Consider the following 22,755-nt stretch of genomic DNA (forward strand, 5'->3'; position numbering starts at 1 on the left):
AATTCTCCAAGCCAGGTTTCAACAGTACGTGAATCATGAACTTCTAGATGTGGATTTAGAAAAGGCAGAGAACCAGAGACCAAATTGCCAACAGCCACTGGATCATCAAAAATGCAGAAGAGTTCCAGAAAAATATCTATTTCTGCTTTATTGACTATGCCAAAGCCTTTGACTGTGTGGATCACAACAAACTGTGGAAAATTGTTCAAGAGATGAATACCAGTCCACCTTACCTGCCTCCTGAGAAATGTGTATGCAAGTCAAGAAGCAATAGTTAGAACTGGACATGGAACAGACGGTTCCAAATTGGGAAAGGAGTACATCAAGGCTGTATATCGTCACCCTGCTTATGTAACTTATATGCAGAGTACATCATGTGAAAAAGTGGACTGGATGAAGCACAAGCTGGAATCAAGATTGCTGGGAGAAATATCAATAACCTCAAGTACACAGATGACACCACCCTTATGGCAGAAAGCGAAAAAGAACTAAGAGCCTTTTGATGAAAGTGAAAGAAGAGAGTGAAAAACTTGGCTTAAAACTCAATATTCAGAAAACTAAGATCATGGCATCTGGTCCCATCACTTCATGGCAAATAGATGGGGAAACAGTGAAAACAGTGACAGACTTTATTATTTTGGGCTCTAAAATCACTGCAGATGGGACTGCAGCCATGAAGTTAGAAGACGCTTGCTCCTTGGAAGAAAAGCCATGACCAACCTAGACAGTATATTAAAAAGCAGAGACATTACTTTGCCAACAAGGGTCCATCTAGTCAAGGCTATGGGTTTTCCAGTAGTCATGTATGGATTTTCTTTCTAAAAAGAAAGCTGAGTGCTGAAGAATTGATGCTTTTGAATTGTGGTGTCAGAGAAGACTCTTGAGAGTCCCTTGGACAGCAAGGAGATCCAACCAGTCCATCTTAAAGAAAATCAGTCCTGAATATTCATTGGAAGGACTGATGCTAAAGCTGAAGCTCCAGTACTTTGGCCACCTGATGTGAAGAACTAACTCATTGGAAAAGAGCCTGAGGATATGAAAGATTGAAGGCAGGAGGAAAAGGGGACAACAGGGGATGAGATGGTTGGGTGGCATAACCGACTCAATGGACATGAGTTTGAGCAAGCTCCAGTAGTTGGTGATGATGGACAGGGAGGCCTGGCCTGCTGCAGTCCATGGGGTCACAAAGAGTCAGACATGACTGAGCAACTGAACCGAACTGAACTGAAGCAGAACTACATTCTTCCCTACATTTCACCATGCCTTCTTTGTTAGGTGTTCTTATACAAGTTTTGTTGCTATTTTTTTTTTAATGTATTTAAGTTCTTGGTACTTAAACATTAGATTTTACCAGCTGTGGGAATATATTCTTTGTCTCCTCTTTAGTGCAAATTGTTTAGCCATTAAAGTAATTACATCCCTCAGGGCAGCAATTAGGAGCCAGACAGTGGAATAAAGTGCAATAGTAAGTGGAAGAGATATGCTGCCTTTCTTTTTTCTTTTTTAAAGTGTTTATTTTTAAGTTATAACATGTTTGAAATGAAATTTTTTTCAGTTGCAAGGAGCCATATATTATGCACATACTTGGGAAAACCCAGATGTAACAAATGCTAGCCTTTTGTCATATTGTCTTCAGAAATTTGTTGTAGAAATAGATAAATATAGCCAACACCCTATCCCACTGCCTTCCCAGAATTACTCCTTATGCTGAAATTTGTGTATATTTTTTTCATAATTATAGCATGTTTATAACTTCACTATGTGGCTGTAACTATCTTAGATTAGTTTTCGATTGCTGTACAACATTTACCCGCAAGTTTAGCAGCACTTCACGGCCTTGTGCAGGTACTGAGGGTCAGGAATTGAGAGGGGGCTCAGCTGGGTGATCCTGGCCCAGAGTCTCTTATGGGGCTGCAGAAACCTGAAGGCTAAAGGGGCGCTTCCAAGCTCAGTCACTTGGTTGTTGGCCAGAGCCCTCTTTCCTTGCTGTATGGACCTCATCACTGTCAGGCAGGGCACTGATCACCCCAGAACAATGACCCCAGAGAGAGAGAGAGAGCAGATAGAGTCCCTGACATGACGCCACGGCCCTTTTATAATCTAATCTTAGAAGTTTGTATCATTTTTTAATCTATTATTTAATCTATCACTTATGCCTACACTCTTGGTCACACAGAGCCACGTTGGTACTATATAACCTGGCAGAGGACTACATGGAATAAATATTAAGCAGCAGAGAATCACAGCAGGTCATCTTAGAAGCTGCCTGCTCAGTTCAGTCGCTCAGTCATGTCCAACTCTTTGCGACCCCATGGACTGCAGCAGTGCAGGCTTCCCTGCCCATCACCAACTCCTGGAGCTTGCTCAAACTCGTGTCCATTGAGTTGGTGATGCCATCCAACCATCTCATCCTCTGTTGTCCCCTTCTCCTCCTGCCTTCAGTCCTTCTAAGCATCAGGTCTTTTCCAATGAGTCAGTTCTTCGCATCAGGTGGCCAAAGTATTGGAGCTTCAGCTTCACCACCAGTCCTTCCAATGACTATTCAGGACTGATTTCCTTTAGGATGGACTGGTTGGATCTCCTTACAGTCCAAGGGACTCTCAAGAGTCTTCTCCAACACTATAGTTCAAAAGCATCAATTCTTTGGTGCTTGGCTTTCTTTATAGTCCAACTCTCACATCCATACGTGACTACTGGAAAAACCATAGCTTTGAGTAGACAAACCTTTGTTGGCAAAGTAATGTCTCTGCTTTTTAATATGCTGTCTAGGTTGGTCATAGCTTTTCTTCCAAGGAGCAAGTGTCTTTTAATTTCATGGCTGAAGCCCTATTTGCAGTTATTTTGGAGCCCCCAGAAATAAAGTCTGTCACTGTTCCAATGTTTCCCCATCTATTTGCCATGAAATGATGGGACCTGATTTTTGAATGTTGAGTTTTAAGCCAGCTTTTTCACTCTCCTCTTTCACTTTCATCAAGAGATTCTTTATTTCCTTTTTGCTTTCTGCCATATGGGTGGTGTCATCTGTATATCTGAGGTTATTGATATTTCTCCTGGCAGTCTTGATTCCAGCTTGTGCTTCATGCAGCCTGGCATTTTGCATGATGTATTCTGCATATAAGTTAAATAAGCAGGGTCACAATATATAGCCTTGATGTACTCCTTTCCCAAATTTGAACCAGTATACTTTTCCATGTCTGATTCTAACTGTTGCTTCTTGGCCTGCATACACACTTCTCAGGAGGCAGGTAAGGTGGTCTGATATTCCAGTCTCTTTCAGAATTTTCCACAGTTTGTTGTGATCCACACAGTCAAAGGCATTGGCATAGTTAATAAAGCAGAAGTAGATGTTTTTCTGGAATTCTTCTGCATTTTCGATGATCCAGTGGATGTTGGCAATTTGATCTCTGGTTCCTCTGCCCTTTAAAATCCAACCTGGACATCCGGAAGTTCACGTGTCACATACTTTTGAAGCCTGACTTGGAGAATTTTGAGCATTACTTTGCTAACATGTGAAATGAGTGCAACTGTGCAGCAGTCTGAGCATTCTTTGGCATTTCCTTTCTTTGGAATTGGAATGAAAACTGACCTTCTCCAGTCCTGTGGCCACTGCTGAGTTTTCCAAATTTGCTGGCATATTGAGTGCAGCACTTTCACAGCATCATGGGGATTTGAAATAGCTCAACTGGAATTCCATCACCTGCACTAGCTTTGTTCATAGTGATGGCTTCCTAAGGCCCACTTGACTTCACATTCCAGGATGTCTTGCTCTAAGTGAGTGATCACACCATCATGATTATCTGGGTAGTGAATATCTTTTTTGTACAGTTCTTCTGTGTATTCTTGCCACCTCTTTTTAATATCTTCTGCTTCTATTAGGTCCCTACCATTTCTGTCCTTTGTTGTGCCCATCTTTGCATGAAATGTTCCTTTGGTGTCTCTAATTTTCTTGAAGAGATCTCTAGTGTTTCCCACTCTATTGTTTTCCTCTGTTTCTTTGTATTGATCATTTAGGAAGGCTTTCTTATCTCTCTTTGCTATTCTTTGGAACTCTGCATTCAGATGGATGTATCTTTCCTTTTCTCCTTTGCCTTTCACTTCTCTTCTTTTCTCAGCTATTTGTAGGCCTCCTCAGACAACCATTTTGCCTTTCTCATTTCTTTCCCCTTGGGAATGGTTTTGATCACCCCCTCCTGTACAATGTCACAAACCTCTATCCATAGTTCTTCAGGCACTCTATCTATCAGATCTAATCCCTTGAATCCCTTCTCTAAGAATACTGGAGTGGGTTGCCATTCCCTTCTCCAGGGAATATTCCTGACCCAGGGATCAAACCCAGGTTTCCTGCATTGCAGAAAGATTCTTTACCATCTGAGCCACCAGGGAAGCCTAGAACCTGCCTGCTGCTGCTGCTACTAAGTCACTTCAGTCGTGTCAGACTCTGTGTGACCCCATAGATGGCAGCCCACCCGTCTCCCCTGTCCCTGGGATTCTCCAGGCAAGAACACTGGAGTGAGTTGCCATTTCCTTCTCCAATGCATGAAAGTGAAAAGTGAAAGTGAGGTCGCTCAGTTGTGTCCGACTCTTCGTGACCTCAGGGACTGCAGCCTACCAGGCTCCTCCGTCCATGGGATTTTCCAGGCAAGAGTACTGGAGTGGGGTGCCATCGCCTTCTCTGATCATGTTTGCTAGATTTTGCAGTTTGAATGAGTACAGGTCATTCATTGTGACTGCTGTGCATTTTCCTGTTATATGAGTATACCCAGATCATTTAGCCAGTGCTACTTTGATTAATGCTTGGGTTGTTTCTGATATTTCAATTATAAACAGTACTATGCTGAACATCTTTGTGCACATGAATGAGACCTTCTGTAAATAGAATGTGTCGGTGACTTGTATGCCAGCCTTCAGTATTACTGGCTGCTATCATATTTTTCTTTGAAGCAGGTGGACTACCAGAGTTATACAAGAATTTTCATTCTGTCAAAATATTACCATATTCATTTCATTTTGTTTTGTTTTTGTCAATACGTATGTGAAATAGTGTCACATTTTAATTAAATCCTCCTGAAATTACATAACTTTTGATATGTCTATGGACTGTTCAACCTTTTTATCTGATAGTGAATTTTTCTGGTAGCAATTTGTGCACATTTTTCTATTTAGTTTTTATTGACATGCCTAAGTTCTTTCTATATTGGAGAAACTATTTTTCTGGGTTATGTGCATGGCAATTATTTTCTCCTAATCTCTCTGGCTTTTCTTGGGTTTGGTCTCTTTTATTTATGCTTTTTAAATTTAGTGAAATAGAATTTACTAATCCCTTTTTAAGGCTCTTATTCTGTACCTTTTTTGAGAAATTCTTCCTTACTCTAAAAAAATAGAAATTATTTTTCTTCTAAAGATATGATATACTTTTGTTTCATTTTCTTCTAAAATGTGAAGTAGGAATCTAATTTTTACGAGGCCATTGAATTTCCTCAGCATCATTTTTTGCTTATGTGCTTTTCCAAACACTTTTTTCAATATTTCACTGTGAAAATTTTCAATATTCAAAAAGAGTAAAAGTAATAAAATAATGTTCCGCATACCAACCATCTGGATTTAATTTTAACATTTTGCCACATATTGGTATCTGTGTATATGTGTGTATGTATGGTTTGCTGAATCATTTGCAAATAAGTTGCAATGTTATGGTATTTCACCCCTAAATATTTCATCATTCATCTCAAAATTAAGAATATCCTCCTACATAATCATATCAATATGAAACCTAAAACGTAACAATACTTACCTAATATCATGTAATATCTAAACCATAGTCCAATTTCCCCATCTGAAGGCCAGTTGTTTTATAGAATGGATCATACTCAAATTTATTGGAGTATTTCTTTTGTTTGATGTCATATTCAAATTTCCTGTATACTTGAACTTCAGTCGAAAGGCTTGATTCGATTCAGGTTAAATATGTTTTGCAAGGTACCTACTAAACTTTAATAGCATCTTTGTCATGTATATATGTCTGGGTCTGTTTCTGAGAATTCTATTCTGTCCCAGTAGGGGCAGTTTTGTATTCTTGTGCTATAACATATGGTTTTGATTCCTGTAGTTAAAAAAAGACTCACTATCTTGTAGGGGTTCGACTCTTTCTCCTTAATCTTCTTTAAAATTGTGCAGTCTACATTTGTTGTTTTATTTGGCTTGCCAAAATCTCTGAAGAATCATACCAAGATTTTGGTCAGAACCATACTGAATTTGTAGGTTAACTTAAGAAGAAATCAGATCTTTACTGTATGAGTCTTTTCCCCATAAATGTGCTAAATTCCATTTGTTTAGGTAATCTTTTACGTCTTACATCAATGCTCTGTAGTTTTCTTTAAACAAGTTTTAACATATATACTTATTACCTCTCTATTGCTATGAGATTATTTAAAAATGTACATTCTAATGGATTGTTTGGTATACAGGCATTCAATTTTTTTTTTTTGTATATCAATCTTCTATCAAGCCATCTTGCTGGATTCTCCTTTTTTAAAATAGTTATTAGAGTCACTTGCATTTTCTTTGAAAAGTTACATGATCTGCAAATAGTACATTTTTATCATTTCTAATCTTTTATCTTTTGTTTTTATTTTGTGATGCTTTTAGAGGCAATATTGAATAGAAATGGATATTTTTCCATAATTTAATGGGAGTAATTATTATATTTTACCATTGAGCATAATATATGGGATAGGTTTGTGGAATTCCCTTCTAATCCTCAGTTAAGGGATTCCAGTAGTTTAGTATGAATGAAAAAAAACCACTTGGAAAAAAAAAAAAAAAAACACTTGACAGTTTCTACTAATGTTAAACAGACTCCTACTCAATGACTCAGCAATTTCATCTTAGGAGAAAGGAAGATGTATGTCCACTCAAAGACTTGACCAGAAACAGCTTTATTCATAAAACCAACCAAAGTACTGCATTCATTTAGTCATTCCTTAAAACTATCATTTCCTTCAAACTAAGAACAGCCTCCTACAAAAGAGAACGGGTAAGCAAATGGTCATCTTTCCATTCAGTGTAACACTACCTAGCGATTTTCTTTCCGCTGAAGAATGTACTTGAGGATTTCTTTTATTAAAATTTATGAAAGGTATACTTTATTTCACCATTTCTTTTTTTCTAATAGTTTCATTCATTTATTTTTGGTTGCCCTGGACCATGGGCTTTCTCTAGTCGCTGTGAGTGCGGGCTACTCTCCTGCAGAGTACAGGCTTCTCACTGCAGTGCCTTCCCTTACTGGGGAGCACAGGCTCTAGGCACGCGGGCTTCAACAGCTGCAGCACATGGATTCAGTTGTTATGTTGTGCAGATCTAGGGTGCTTGGGCTTTAGCAGTTACTGCACACAGCCTTAGTAGCTGTGGCTCGTAGGCTCTAGAGCACAGATGCAGAAGTTGTGGTACACAGGCTTGGTTGCCCCATGGCATGTGGAATCCTCCTGGATCAGGGACTGAACCCATGTCCTCTTTATTTGCAGGCAGATTCTCATCCGCTGCACCACCAGGGAAGTCCTCACCATTTCTTGAACCATAATTTAGCTATGTATGGAATTTAAGTTGACCATTTTCCCTTAGTGTTCTGAAGATGCTATTCATTATGCTCCTGCCATCATAATTGACAGTGCGTTTCCATTGTTACATCTTTAAGGGTAATCTTTTCTTTCTCTCTGGACAATGTTGAGAGTCCTTTTAATTTTAAATTTTTAGTGTTCTGAGTTTTCACCATGATATATCTAGATATAGGTTATTTTATTAGCTTGCTAAAACTCACTATACTCTCTGATTCTGATGATTTATGTTTTTCATCATCAACCCTAGAAAATTCTCAGTAATATCTCTTCCACTATTGCCTTATATCCATTCTTCCTACTTTCTTCTAGTCTTCTATGAAATAAATTTTGGGATTTCTCATTATTTCCTACATATCCCTTGACCTTTTATTCATATTTTTCTCTCTTCATCTTTGCTGACTTCTACGTGGGCTCCTCAGATACATCTTATATTAGCCTCATTCTCTCTTCAGCTGTGTTACCTATTCTGTAAGTTTTTAACTACACTGACTGTATATTTCATTTCCAGAAATGCTATTTTGTATTTTCTCAAATGTACTAGTTTACTTTTCTATCCAATCCAATGAGTCGCTCAGTCATGTCCAACACTTTGCAACCCCTTTGACTGTAGCCCACCAGGCTCCTACCTCCATGGGATTCTCCAGGCAAGAATACTGAAGTGGGTTCCCATCTCCTCTGCCAGGGAATCTTCCCATCCCAGGGACTGAACCCGGGTCTCCTGCATTGCAGGCAGATTCTTTACTGTCTGAGCCACCAGGGAAGCCCAGAGTCAGTCATATAGAGTACATAAAATCTTCCCTTATTATTAATTTTTGAGCATCATGATCGATTGTATGGGTGTTTCCTAATTTGTTTAATCCTTATTGATAGATATTTAGATTACTTCTAAACTTTTGTTGTTACAATGATGCTACAATGAACACCATTTATATATGTCTATTCACACATAAGAAAGTATGCCTCCAGGATGGATTGCTAGAAGTAGAATTACTGGGTTGAAGGGTGTAGAATTTGTAATCTTGATGGATATGGCCACATTGCTTTCCTAACAGGTTATGCTTGTTTATACCTGGCTATACTAGTTCTCTAGCAATGTATGTGATGGCCTGCTTCTCCAGTCAGACTCACCAACATGGTGACCTTGGGGAATTTTGCCAAAAAGATTATCTCAGTGTAGTTTTAATTGTATTGCTTTATATAGGTGAGGTTGAGTTTCTTTTCATATATCTAAAGGCATTTGTTTTTCATTTTCTGTGAACTATCCACGCTGATCTTTTCCCCATTTGTTTTTTGTTGGATTTTTAGTTTTTCGTGTTAATTTGTAAGAGCTCTTTATGTGTACATTTGTCTGGAGTGGGCAAAAAATGCTAAAATTCATATCTCAATTGTAAATTATTCTTAAACTTTGCTTCTGATGAATTTTAGTGTAAAAACTATTTACTTTTATGCATTTAAGTATATCAGTCTTTTGCTCTAAGGTTCTTGGGCTTAATGTTGCATTTCAAATTATCTTCCTCACTAAAATTATTCTGTGAGTTAAGTACTTCTATATCTGGTTTCCCCTCGCATAGAATGTATAGATTAAATATTTTCCCTCAAGATGACTACCAGATTGTTTCTATAACATTTATAAAATGATCTATCTCTTCTTGACTGATTTGAAGTCCCACTATTATTGCATACCAAATTCAAGTAAATACTTGAGAAATATATATTTATTTCTGGACTTACTATTTTGTTCAGTTGATATGTTGTAGAGTATTATTTTCCTTTTGTTCTTTTTTTCAAAACTTCTCTGCTATTCTTAATTTTCTTTTCCTTTATGAACTTTTGAATCAGTTTGTTCAGTTAAAAAAATAATCTTGTTGACATTTTAGTGAGCTTTTAATCCCTTTAAACACAGCTATTGTATAATTCAAGCAGATTGTTGTATTTTCTAACATTGAAGGAGAACTCATCTCCCTGTTTTTTGTGTCTGCTGACTGTTCTCTCATGGTGGATTTTTTTTCTCAGTTGGTTTGTAAATTTTTTGTTGTGAACTTATCTCTGGTGAAAGTGAAAAGTGAAGTCGCTCAGTCATGTCCAACTCTTTGTGACCCCATGGACTGTAGCCTACCATGCTCCTCCATCCATGGGATTTTCCAGGCAGGAGTACCGGAGTGGGGTGCCATTTCCTTCTCCAGAGGATCTTCCTGAACTAGAAATCAAACCCGGGTCTCCCATATTGTAGGCAGATGCTTTACCATCTGAGCCACCAGGGAAGTTCATCTTTGGTGAAAGTGCTTTTATTTTTCCATCTGAGAGACTTCAGTGCACTTTGGTTTGGGTGTTTTCAAACCAAGTATAGGGTTTCTATACCAAGTTGTATAAACTTATATGTCAGCCATGCTTGAGGTACTGGTTTGGAAGTTCCATTTCTCATGGAAGAATCTCCCTTTCCTTCAACTTCTACCCCTTCTCAAACCTCGGACAGAGTCAGGCTTCCTTATTGATAGAGATTTTCTGGCTCCCTGTGCTGATGGGCCAGACTTTCATTGGCATCTCGGCTCTAGTACCTCTCTTCTTGGTGCTGGCATCAAGCACCACCACTACCACCCCCCACTTTCTGGGTATTGAAACTGCAGCTCTAGGGTCTGTTTCTGACCTCAGCTGCATATTTTAAATTGAGCGTTGTTTTATTCTCATTTCTGTTTGTTATGGCAGGAGAAACTTCTACCTTTGCATCAACCAGCACTTGGAAAATCTTTGGTAACTCCCCTTCCCCTGCCCTGGGTCTTATTTTGGTTTTCATAATAATCTGTGTTTGTCAAACACCACTTAGTTTTGGGATTAGACTTTTCTATAAGGGATGGGCTGAGGCAGGAAGGAGAGCAGTGAGTAGGAGCTCCTAGATTATAACCTCTTGGGGAGCTTTTGTAAATATGCATGGTCCATATTCTCACCTCCTTCTGTAGCCATGGTGTATCAGAATGGTGGTGGGTGGGAGGGTGATGGGTATTTTGGAAAAAGACCCCAAGATGCTTCTGTTCTGCTGCCCCTGCTTCTCCTCGACTCACCCTCCACTCCTACGGACGGTCACTATTCTAGTCTCAGATCAGATAAACAAGGCAAGAGTCACAGTGAATCATGGAGCTGGCCAACCGAGGTCTTCAGCACAGTCTCCCATGCCTGGAGTAGGTATGAGGGACTGCAGCACTTTCAACTGCCTCTCTGTTGCCTGGGCCAAGTGTCCTAAAGCTAGGAAAATAATAGAGTGCTAAAATTGACAACTTTCTCTTAATGTATCCAAAGCTTCTGAAATACCACCCATCTCTTTTTATAGATTGAGACATTTAGCACCCAAGAGCTGTATAGATTTCAGCTTAGAAAATTTGAGACGCATCATGGATTGTGGCAATCGTTTCACTGTGAATTTTCTTTGCTGCAGGTTGAAATTGGATCTTCTGGTTCATGTTTAAAAATAGGGAAGTTAGCTGTTAAGAACAGAGTCTCAGAGATACGCCTCTGACATTTACTTAGAGTACAACCAAATGATGCCAAAGCCAAGGGCCCCCAAAGACATAGATTAGGCAGCCCTGCCTCCTCACTTTACAGAAAAGAACAACAAGCCTTGGGGATAGTAAACGACTTCAGGTAGTTGCAAAGCAAGGTGGTACTACATCCATTACTCCTGTCCTGGAACCCAGGACACTTTTCTAGTAAACCATGTCCACTCAGAATGCATCTCAGTACTGACTAATCCATCCATCAAAGGGGACAGGTCACTTTGTTTTGCATGCTATGATGGAAAAGATCTGAGCATGATAAATGTTAGAGTTGGTAAAGGAGCCATCTTCTTCAGGCGTTCATGATCAACTAGGTCCTCACCTCCTAGGCGATAAGACAAAAAATGCATGATTAAAATTTTAACCCAAGACTTTGGTGAAAGAATTTAGAGTAACAGTGTGTTAATTGTTAACAGCTGACATTCCATAAACACTGGCCTTACTCCAGGCACCATGCTAAGTCCTTAACTCCTGTTCACTTGATTATCCACACAACAAGGACTGTGCTGTTATTATCTTCTCTTTACAGATGGGGAAACTGCAGGGCAATGACGTTAAATAACTTGACCAAAATGACACAGCTCATAAGTGACAAGTAGGATTTGAACCCCAGGGACCATGCTTTTAGCTACAGTATACTATGGCTTCTCAGGACATCAAACCAGTCAACCCTAAAGGAAATCAACCCTGAGTATTCTTTGGAAGGACTGATGCTGAAGCTCCAATACTTTGGCCACCTGATGCAGAGTTGATTCATTGGGAAAGACCCTGATGCTGGGAAAGATTGAGGGCAAGAGGAGAAGGGGGCAGCAGAGGATGAGATGGTTGGATGGCACCACTGACTTGGTGGACATGGAGTTTGAGCAAACTCCAGGAGACAGTGAAAGACAGGGAAGCCTGGCGTGCTGCAGTCCATGGGGTTACAAAGAGCTGGACACAACTCAGCGACTGAACAACAAATGAGGTTAAAAGTTCTGTGGCCAAAGAATTAATAGTATGTGTAATATTTGTGCAGGCTTTTCTGTGAATGGCATTTCTAGAAAATATCCTCTAGATGTATTTATGATTCATTTATTTTTAAATAAATAATAATTTTTGACTGCACTAGGTCTTAGCTGCTACACACAGGCTTTCTCTAGTTGCAGCGAGCAGAGGCTCCTCCCTAGTGGCAGTGTGCAAGCTTTTCCTTGTGGTGGCTTCTCTTGTGGAGCACAGGTTTAGGGCGCTGGCTCAGTAGCTGTGGTGTGTGGGCTTAGTTGCCCCACAGCATGTGGGATCTTTTCAGACCAGGAATCAAACCCATGTTTCCCTGGATTGGCAGGCAGATTGGCAGGTCACCATTTGGACCCCCAGGGAAGTCCCAGGTGTAACTGAAAATCAACTTTCCTTTAGTGCTGGGTGCTATGATCAGATGCTCAATCATGTCCAGTTCTTTGTGATTCCAGGGACTGTAGCCCACCAGGCTCCTCTGTCCATGGGATTCTCCAGGCAAGATACTGGAGTGGGTTGCCATTTCCTCTTCCAGGGGATCTTCCCAACTCAGGGATCAAACCCACATCTTTAACATCTCCTGCATTAGCAGGCAAGTTCTTTGCCACTAGCACCACCTGGAAAGCCCTTCATGTTGAGTAGCTAGTTAGCAATTGAGAAGTCTGTTGTCTCCAGATGATACATTATGTCTGACAACCTTAAATGGGTGCTAGTTCTCAAAAACTTTTTAAAAGATACACAACTTTCCTGATTATAAGAATGACACACGTACATTAAAGAAAGTTGGATGATTTTTTTTTTTTACTATTTTTGTTGTATTTATATATATGTACAGATGGTCCTAGGCTTAAACGATGGTTTGACTTGAGATTTTTTGACTTTATAATGGTGTGAAAGCCATATGCATTCAGTGAAAAGTTTACTTCGAGGTGTGAATTTGGATCCTTCACTGAGCTGGTGATACGTGGTCCCATGCTTGTGGAGTGCTGGGCTGTGGCAGCCACAGCTCCCAGTCAGCCAGGTGATCACAAGTGTAAATAACCGATATCCTTAGAAGTACTCGGTACGTACAGATGCTGTTTTCCACTTTCAATACAGTATTCAATAAACTGAGATTCAACCCACTGTTATAGGGTTTGTCTTAGATGATTTTGCCCATGTGTACATGCTCAGCCTTTAAGTCGTGTCTGACTCTCGCAACCCCGTAGACTATAGCCCACCAGGCTCCTCTGTCCATGGGATTTCCCAGGCATGAATACTGGAGTCGGTTGCCATTTCCTCCTCCAGGGTATCTTTCTGAACCAGGGATCAAACCCACGTCTCCTACATTGCAGGTGGATTTTTACCACTGAGCCAAGTGGAAGCCCTGATTTTGCACACCTGTAGGCAAATGTAGGTGTGAGCACAGTTAAGATAGTCCAGGCTAAGCCAGGATGTTCAGTAGATGAGGTGTATTAAATACATTTTTTAGTTAGTGATATTTTCAACTCACCATGCTTTTCTTGCGATGTAACCCCATCATAAGTCTAGGAAGGTGTGTGTGTGTGAGAGAGAGATATGAAAAAGTATATAAGCTTGGGCATTCCACTTAAAGAACAATGCTAAAATCAATTGCTAGGTACCTAACAGAGCTGGGGTTGGTTTTGTTTTTTCTTTTTCATCCTAAATGCAATCATTTTCACATCTGTTATTCTTTGATGCATTTTTTGATTGCCTTGTTCTTTTGATTTTTTAAAAGCGTTGTTGAGATATGAAATGAGCCATTCACATTACAGGGTACAATTTGAAGTTTTACATAAGATGATAAATATTTCCATCAAGCCCCAAAATTTCCTTGTACTTTTCTATTCTATCTACCCCCTAGACCTTGCTGCCCCCCAATCCCAGATAGCCCCTGCTCTGCCTTCTGTCATTACAGATTACTTTTCCCTTGTTAGAATTTCATATAAATGAATCATAGCACGCATGCCTTTTTGCCTGGCTTCTTTCACTCAGCATAATTGTTTTAAGATTGACTTCTTTTTGTTTCTTGTATCACTAGTTCGTTCATTTTTATGCTGTGCAGTACTCAGTTGCACAGATATAATTGGTTTACCCTCTTTCACCTGTTCATGTTTGGGTTGTTTCTGGGTTTGGGGGCTGTTATAAATTAAGTTGCTCTGAAAATTAGTGTTGAAGTCCTTGGATATAACTTTCATTTCCCCTGAGTAAATACCTAGAAGTGGAATGGCTGAGTCATATCAAGGGGACGTGATTTTCTTCCTAAGAAATTGCCAAACTGTTTTTCAGAGTTGACTGTGTCATTTTCCATTCCCACCAGCTGTATATGAGGGTTTCAGTGCCTCTGCATACGCATCAGCATTTGATATGGCCAGTCTTTTTCATTCTAATAGGTAGCTGCAGTTGTTGTTTAGTCCTGCTCCAGAGGATCTTCCCAACCTAAGGATCAAACCCATGTTTCCTGCATTGCAGGTGGATTCTTTACCACTGAGCTACTGGGGAAGCCCCTAGTAGGAAGTTGGTGGTATCTTATTGTGGTTTAAATTTCCCTTTCCCTAAGGAAATGGCAATCCTCTCCAGCACTCTTGCCTGGAAAATCCCATGGACGGAGCAACCTGATAGGCTACAGTCCATGGGGTCGCAAAGAGTCAGACACGACTGATCGACTTCACTTCACTTCACTTCACTAATGGCTAATAGGCTTTCCCATCTTTTCATGTGCTTATTTGCCATTCACACATCTTCTTTGGTGAAGTGTCTTTTCCAGTTCTCTTGCCCATGTTTGTACTAAGTTGCTGTTTTCTTGGGCTAACCAGGTGGTGCTGGTGGTAAAGAACTGCCTGCCGTTGCAGGAGACAAAAAGACTCGGGTTTGATCCCTGGGTCAGGAAGATGCCCTGGAGGAAGGCATGGCAACCCACTCCAATATTCTTGCCTGGAGAGTCCCATGAGCAGGAGGCTGGCAGGCTACAGGCCATAGGGTCACAAGAGTCATGCTGAAGCAACTTAGCACACACACTTGTTTTCTTATTTTTGAGTCAGAATTCTTTATATTCAGAACGCATATCTTTTGTCAAAAATGGGACTTGCAAATATTCTCTCCCAATATTTTCAGCCTCTTAACATTATCTTTTGAAGAGGACAGATTCTTAATTTTGATGAAATAAGACTCAATCAATGTTTCTTTTTATACATTGTATATTTTGGTGTTATAGCTAAGAAATTTTTTGCTTCACTTGATGATGTGAAGATTTCCTCCTATGTTTTTTCTAAGCATTTTATAGTTTTAGAAATGTTTCCAAATATTTAGGGATTTTCCAGTCATCTTTCAGTTGCTGATGTCTAGTTCCACCATTGCCAGAGAACACACTTAGTGTAAGTTGAATCCTTTTAAATGTATTGAAAGTTGTATTGTGGCCCAGGAAATAGTCTATTTTGGTAAATATTCCAAGTGCTCTTGAAAACAGTGTATGTTCGGTTGTGTGGGTGGCGTATTCTATAATTGTTAAGTTAGGTGATAGAATTGTTCAAGTCGTCTATGTCCTTTGTTATTTTCTATCTATTTTTAAGAAAAGGAATTTGAAATCTCTTACTCTATTTGTAAAATTGTTTCTTTCTCCTTACACTTTTACCATTCTTATTTTATATATTTTGAAATTCTGTTATTAGGTATAAAAACATGTAGTATTATGCCATGTTTATGAACTGAACATTTTATCATTATGAAATTACTGTGTTTATCTGATAGTACTCTGCTCTGGATCTACTCTGTCTGATATTATACGCGCTCTGGGTTTCTTTTTATGAGCATTGGCACGATGCATCTTTTTAAATCCTATGACTTGCAACATAATTGAGTAGTAACATTTAAAGTGGGTTTCTTGTAGGCAGCATATAGTTGGGTCTTGCTTTTTATCTAGTTTGACAATCCCCATTTTTTAACTGGAGTGCTTAGACCAGACAAACAACAGCCGGTAGCTAAATCTGCCATGTGACCTGCTTCCATATGGCCCATGAACTAAGAATGGTTTTTACATGGTTAAATGGTTGTCAAAAAAATCAGAAGAATATGTGATAGAAACCATGTGTGACCCCAAAAATTAACATGTTTACAGTCTGGTCCTTTACGGAAAAAGTTCATAAACCCCTAGTGTAGACTATTTATATTTCACGAGATGATTGATATGGTTGGACTTAAGTCTGTAGTCTTGCAATGTGTTTCCTGTGTCTCAGCTGTTCCTTTTTTCTCTTTTTCCATCTTCTCTTGAATTGAGTCTTTTTATCTCCTCGGCTAGTATATTAGCTGTGACTCTTGGCTGTGTGATTTTAGTGGCTCTGGGGTTTGTAGTATCCATTTACTTTATCACACCTACCGCTTCCTGTAGTAAACAAACCTACAAACTGTCCTTCCCTTTCTTGCCTTCTGTTCTTTCTATAATATTGCCATCATGTATATTTTACAAATCTCCTGTGCGTGAATGTTAAGTCACTTCAGTTGTGTCCAACTCTGTGTGACCCTATGGACTGTAGCCCACCAGGCTCCTCTGTCTGTGGGATTTCCCAGGCAAGGATACTGGAGTGGGTTGCCATGTCCTCTTCCAGGGGTTCTTCCCGACCCAGGGATCGAACCCACATCTCTTACGTCTCCTGCATTGGTGACAGGTTCTTTACTACTAGCACCACCTGGGAAGCCCAGAATTCACCCAGTACATTGTTGTTACTTTTGCTTGAATCAGTCAGTTATCTTTTAAAATACTTAAAGTTAGAAATAAAGATTTTACAATTGCCTACATAGTTACCATTTCTAGTGTTCATTTCTGTGCGTAAATCCCTGTTTCCACCTGATCTTTTTTTTCTTCTGCTGGAAGGGTTTCGTTTAGTGCATTCGATAGTGCGGATCTGAGGTAATGCTTTCTTTCTTTCAGTTTTATTGAGGCATAATTGGCAAATAAAAGCTATGTATATTTAAGGTGTACACCTTGATGTTTTGATATATGTGTACGATGTAAAATGATTTATTGTTGTCTGGTTGCTCAGTCGTGTCCAATGCTTTGTGACCCATGGACTGTAGCCCGCCAGGCTCCTCTGTCCATGGAGATTCTCCAGGAAAGAATACTGGAGTGGGTTGCCATGCCCTCCTCCAGGGGGTCTTTCCACCCCAGGTCTCGAACCCACATCTCCTGCATTGGCAGGCAAGGTTTTGTTGTTGTTGTTTTACCACTGAGCTCCTGAGGAAGCCTACTGTAAAATGATTACTCAAAGTAGTTAACATAGTCATCATCTCACATAATCCTTTTTTCCTTTTTTTTTTCATGGTAGTGAGAACCCTGAAGATACACCCTCTTAGCAAACTGCAAGTCTACAATACTGTTAACTACAGTCACCATGCTGTACCTTAAATCCCAGACCTACCCATCTTGCATAACTAAACCTTTGCCTCCCTTAACCAATATCTCCCCGTACCTGTACCCCGCAGCCCCTAGCAATCACTATGGTACTCTCTGAATCTATGAGTTTGACTTTCTCTAGATTTCATATCTAAGTGGATCATGCAGCGTTTGTCCTTCTGTGTCTGGCTTATTCCATTTAGCAGTATTCTCCAGGTTCATCCACGTTGCCCAGATGGTTAGATATCCTTCTAAGACTGAATAATATTTCAATATACATGTGTGTGTGTATGTGTGTGTATGTCTGCTTATGATAAATTCTTTCAGCTTGTAAATGTCTGGAAACATTGCTTTATCTTCACTTTTGATAAATACTTCTGTTTGGGATAGAATTCTAGGCTGGCTGGGTTTCTCCCCTTGGTACTCTAAAGCTATCACTCCACTGTCTTAGAGCTTGTATAGTTTCTGACATGAAATCATCTACAGTCCTTTTCTTTGTTGCTTGGTACATAATATTTCTTTTTCTCTCTTCTTTAAAGATTTTCTCTTTAACACTGGTTATCAGCAATTCACTAGTGTATCCATGTTTCTTGTACTTGGTGTTCTCTGAGCCCCTTGGATCAGTGGGTTTATAGTTTTTAATCCCATTTGGAAAATTTTGGGTTACTGTTGCTTCAAATATTCTTTCTGCCTCCCATCCTCTCCTCTTATTTGGGTGGTCCCACAGTTTACTGATTTTCTATTTTTTTCAGTATTTTACTTTGTTTCATTTTAATCATTCATATTGCTGTGTTTTCAAGTTCACTTATCTTTTTTTTTTTTTTGTGCCAGTGTGTAATCTGCTATTAACACCATTCAGTATATTTTTCATCTCATGTAATAGTTTTTAATCCCTAGAAGTTTGATTTATGTCTTTTTTAGGGTTTGTATTTTAGGACTTCCCAGGTGGCACAGTGGTAAAGAATCTGCCTGCCAGTGTGGGAGACACAGGAGACGCAGGTTCGATCCCTGGGTTGGGAAGATTCCCTGGAGAAGGAAATGGCAACCCACTCCAGTATTTTTGCCTGGAGAATCCCATGGACAGAGGAGCCTGGTGGTTATAATCCATGGGGTCACAAAAGAGTCAGACACAACTCAGCCCACGTCTCTATTTAATGTGACTAATATTTTGTCTATCATTTCCTAAGTAGAATAGAGGAATAATAACTGGCTTAATATAATTTCTAATAATCCTATCCTGTGTTATTTCTTCATAAATTTTAGTTTATTAATTTTTCCCTGTTATGAATTTTTGTTTCTTTGCACCTTGGTAATTTTTCATTAGATGACAGACATTGTGAATTTTACCCTGTTGGGTGCCAAATACTTTTGTGTTCTTTAAAATACTCTTGAGATTTGTTCTGGGTCACAGTTAATTTCCTTATAAAGAGTTTGATCCTTTTTTGTCTTGCTCTTAAGCTTTATCAGAGGCATCAGAGTAGTGTTAGTCTAGGGATAATCTTTCCTACTACAAAGGAAAGACCTTTAGTACTCTTTAAGTACCCTGTGAACTGAGTGAGTTTTTCTGGGTTTTTGTTTTTCACTGTGGGAAACAGTTAAACAGGAAGTAATTGGCCGCAGTCATTATTCTTATGTGAGCATAAGAATTGTTATTGTTGTGTGAGCTCACGTGATTCTTGTGTGAGCTCCAAGAACAGTTTCTTTTCATCCTTCCAAGAGGTTCTTTCACTGGCCCTCATTCATTTTAAGGTCAGCGTGGGGTGGACGGCTCAGGGGAAGTCCTCTGGGAATGTGTGGGCTTTCACTGTGTAGCCTTCTCTCCTCTGCATCTCGCTACCTGCAAACCCCAAGAGCCCTTGCTTCTCTGGGTTTCTGCCTCTATCTCCCCAACTTGGGTGACACCCTTGTCTGTTCCACTGCCCAGAAACTCTCTCAATGTAGGAAGAAGGGCACCTGGGAGGCTGGCTCCATCTGTCTCCATCCCTCAGGGTTTACTGTGTCTCTTTACCCAAATTTTAATATCTTCAGAGTCTTTCATATACATATATAGTCTATTATTTTAGTTGTTTCAGGTGGAAGGGTAAATCTTGCCCCTCTTCCATCTTGTCTGGAAACAGAAGTGGTTTCAAGTGACTTTTCATTTCTTGGTGCTTTGTTCTATGAAGATATTATCTTTCCACTAAGCATGTTTCATTCTCATAATTGCTTGTTAAAGCTTCTCTATTTATAAAGTAAATGAATCTTTGAAAAGACAAATGGCCTACTGTGGAAGGACTTTTGCAACAAAAGAAAGTTTTTACTATATACATGACTCTTAACAAATCCATGAGAAAAAAATAGGAATTATAATAGAAATGGTCAATGAGTGTATGTTTCAAACGGGCCCCCAACTAGTAATCAAAGAACTACAGACATGATTGTGGATTGAGAACCATTGTTTCCCCTTACAGATGCTGGTGTTGGTAAGAGTGTGAGAAGGGGTACCCCAACTTCTGTTGATGGGCATGTGTGTAGTGTCTCAGCCTTCCTTGTGTGTATGTTGTCAGCATATATCCAGATGCCTAAAAGTGAGCGTACCTTGACCCGTAGTTTTACTTTATTAATTCATTCTGAAACAAACTATGAATAAGGGCAAAGACTTAGGTACATAATGTTTCATATGTCAGTGTTCACAGGGGTGGAAGTATTAAAAACCACTTAAATGGTCTCAGAGATTGGTAAGCAGATTCGATACATCTATAATATGGTTTTCGTGTAATCATAAAAACAGCGTGGTTGAAAATTAAATGATATGAAAACACATGCCACGAATAAAGTGAAAATACAGTGTGTGGAACAGGATGATTCCATCTGTGTTTAAAAAATTGATGCCTATGATTATATTCAAAAATGTCAGTATTGGCTATTTCTGAGTGGTAAATTTGGAGCATGTTTTTATTTCCTTATTTACTTACAGTTTCAAATTTTTTACCATACTATCTGTTGCCTTTGTAATAAAGGTTATTTTTGTTATGTAACAATGTGTATCCTCAGTCGTATACAACTCTTTGTGACCCCGTGGACTGTAGCCCACCAGGCTCCTCTGTCCATGGGATTCTTCAGGCAAGAATACTGAAGTGGGTTGCCACATCTTCCTGATCCAAAGATCTAATCTGTGTCTCTTGCATCTTCTGCTTGGTAAGTGAATTCTTTACCCACTGAGCCATCAGGGAAGCCCTTGTTATGTAATATTTGTTAAATTCTCTAGGGCTTCCCTATGGCTTGGATGGTAAAGAATCTGCCTGCCATTCAGGAGACCCAGGTTCAGTCCCTGGGTGAGGAAGATGCCTGGAGGAGAACATGGTAACTCACTCCATTATTGCCTGAAGAATCCCATGGACAGGAGCCTGCCGGACTACAGTCCACAAGGTCACAAAAGTCTGACACAACCGAGTGACTAACACTTCACTTTCCTTTCTGTCGTTAGCTGAGGATGGCTGTAGGCACTTGAGCGTCTAGACGAACGGAAGGCCAGCATCCCTCTGTTCGTAGATGCTTGCACGCTCTGTTTCTTGCTTTTCTCTCCCAGCACTTTTAGAAAAAGTCAGGCATGCTACATGCTAAGTTACTTGAGTCATATCCAACTCTCTGTGACCCTGTGGAGTGTAGCCCTCCAGGCTCCTCTGTCCTGGGATTCTCTAGGCAAGAATACGGAGCGGGTTGTCATACTCTCCTCCAGGGGATCTTCCTAATGCAGGGATCGAACCCACATCTCTTATGTCTCCTGCATTGGCAGGCAGGTTCTTTACCACGAGCGCCACCTGTGAAAAGAAAAAGCCATGGATCCATATTAAGAGAATCCACATCTGTAGTAAGAAAAAGCAACCGCTTTGCAAATTATTCACATTTGTCTTTTCCCTCACTTTTAGTTCAGTTCAGTCCCTCAGTCGTGTCCGACTCTTTGTGACCCCATGAATCACAGCACGCCAGGCCTCCCTGTCCATCACCATCTCCCAGAGTTCACTGAGACTCACGTCCATTGAGTTGGTAATGCCATCCAGCCATCTCATCCTCTGTTGTCCCCTTCTCCTCCTGCCCCCAATCCCTCCCTCACTTTAGACCATACCTTTAAAGGCTGTGATTCCATTATTATTTTGACTTTTCCTTCCCTCAGTAAAAAAGGATCTTATTGGGCAGACCTTAGGATCTTGAGGCTTTACCTATAGGAAAATTAAATGCTTAGCAGTCAGTTTAAATGGGTCATGAGGCCTTTTTCTTTTTCCCAGTAAAGCTTGAGATGCCAAGCAAATTCTATACTTGGAAAGGAGCAGATCAGCCTAGTACAGACAAATGAAATACTAGTGATCCCCAAACCTGCTTTGGGAAGTCCTTCTCCAGGGAGAAGGCTTTTCAGGAAATCAGTTTGCAAAAGTAATGGGTAGAATTGTAGCTTTGTTTTGGGTTTTTTTTTTCCTTGTTACCAGCTATGTCCTAAATCCACTAGTATGCTCATTTAACACTCTTTTTATTTTATTTTTTCACCTCAAGGCATGTGGGATCTTAGTTCCCTGACAGGATTGAACCCACTCCCCCTGCAATGAAAGTGCAAAGTCTTAACCACTGAACCACCAGGGGAGCCCCTCATTTCCCTCTGTTGACTCTGGGCACTGTGTACACTGGAGATGTGTACAAGTTTAAGTGTGGGGCAAGTGTGGGGTGGGGAAGAGTCTCCTGGGCCAGGCTGACCCCGCTGGTCTTGGAGCCCATTAGGAGTGTGGGTCAGGCTGATGTAGGCATGTTACCTAGTATGGAATCTACCAAGGAGCGGGAACTCAGGGTGACTCCACAGGGGAAATCCCCATGATTCCGGCAGGTGCAGCTGAGTTTTCTAAGTTCTAGATGCTTCGTACTCTTCCTTGCTCATCTCCACCGAGGGCGCACAGCCACACGGCTCCCCAGCGGGCTCTGACTGGTACACGCTCACTGGCCTGGTGCTCCGTTCTTGGCGTGAAGGACCTGATGCTTCTGTATCCTTCTGCACATTGCTCTCCGCCATGTGGGTTCAGCAACTGCAGACCTTGAGACATGCTGTCACTCCAGCAAGAAGGGGAGTGGACCCTCTGAAGGCACACAGCCACCGAGACCTCCCTGGTGTGTGCTCAGACTCCGGGGCCCTTGGAACATGAGAGCCAGTGTGACTTGACTGTGGCTGATAAAGCAAAAGGTTATCTCTTGTGTCAGG

At 40.3% G+C, this 22,755-nt stretch overlaps 1 protein-coding gene across 1 annotated transcript in view; it reads left to right on the forward strand.

Annotated features, from left to right (window-relative positions):
- The window catches only part of BACE2 (beta-secretase 2), a 104,287-nt gene that overhangs the window by 81,018 nt on the left and 514 nt on the right, over positions 1 to 22,755 (forward strand). The gene's annotated exons all lie outside the window — the stretch shown is intronic.

Source organism: Budorcas taxicolor, chromosome 1 (assembly GCF_023091745.1).
Source record: "Budorcas taxicolor isolate Tak-1 chromosome 1, Takin1.1, whole genome shotgun sequence".
NCBI lineage: Eukaryota > Metazoa > Chordata > Mammalia > Artiodactyla > Bovidae > Budorcas > Budorcas taxicolor.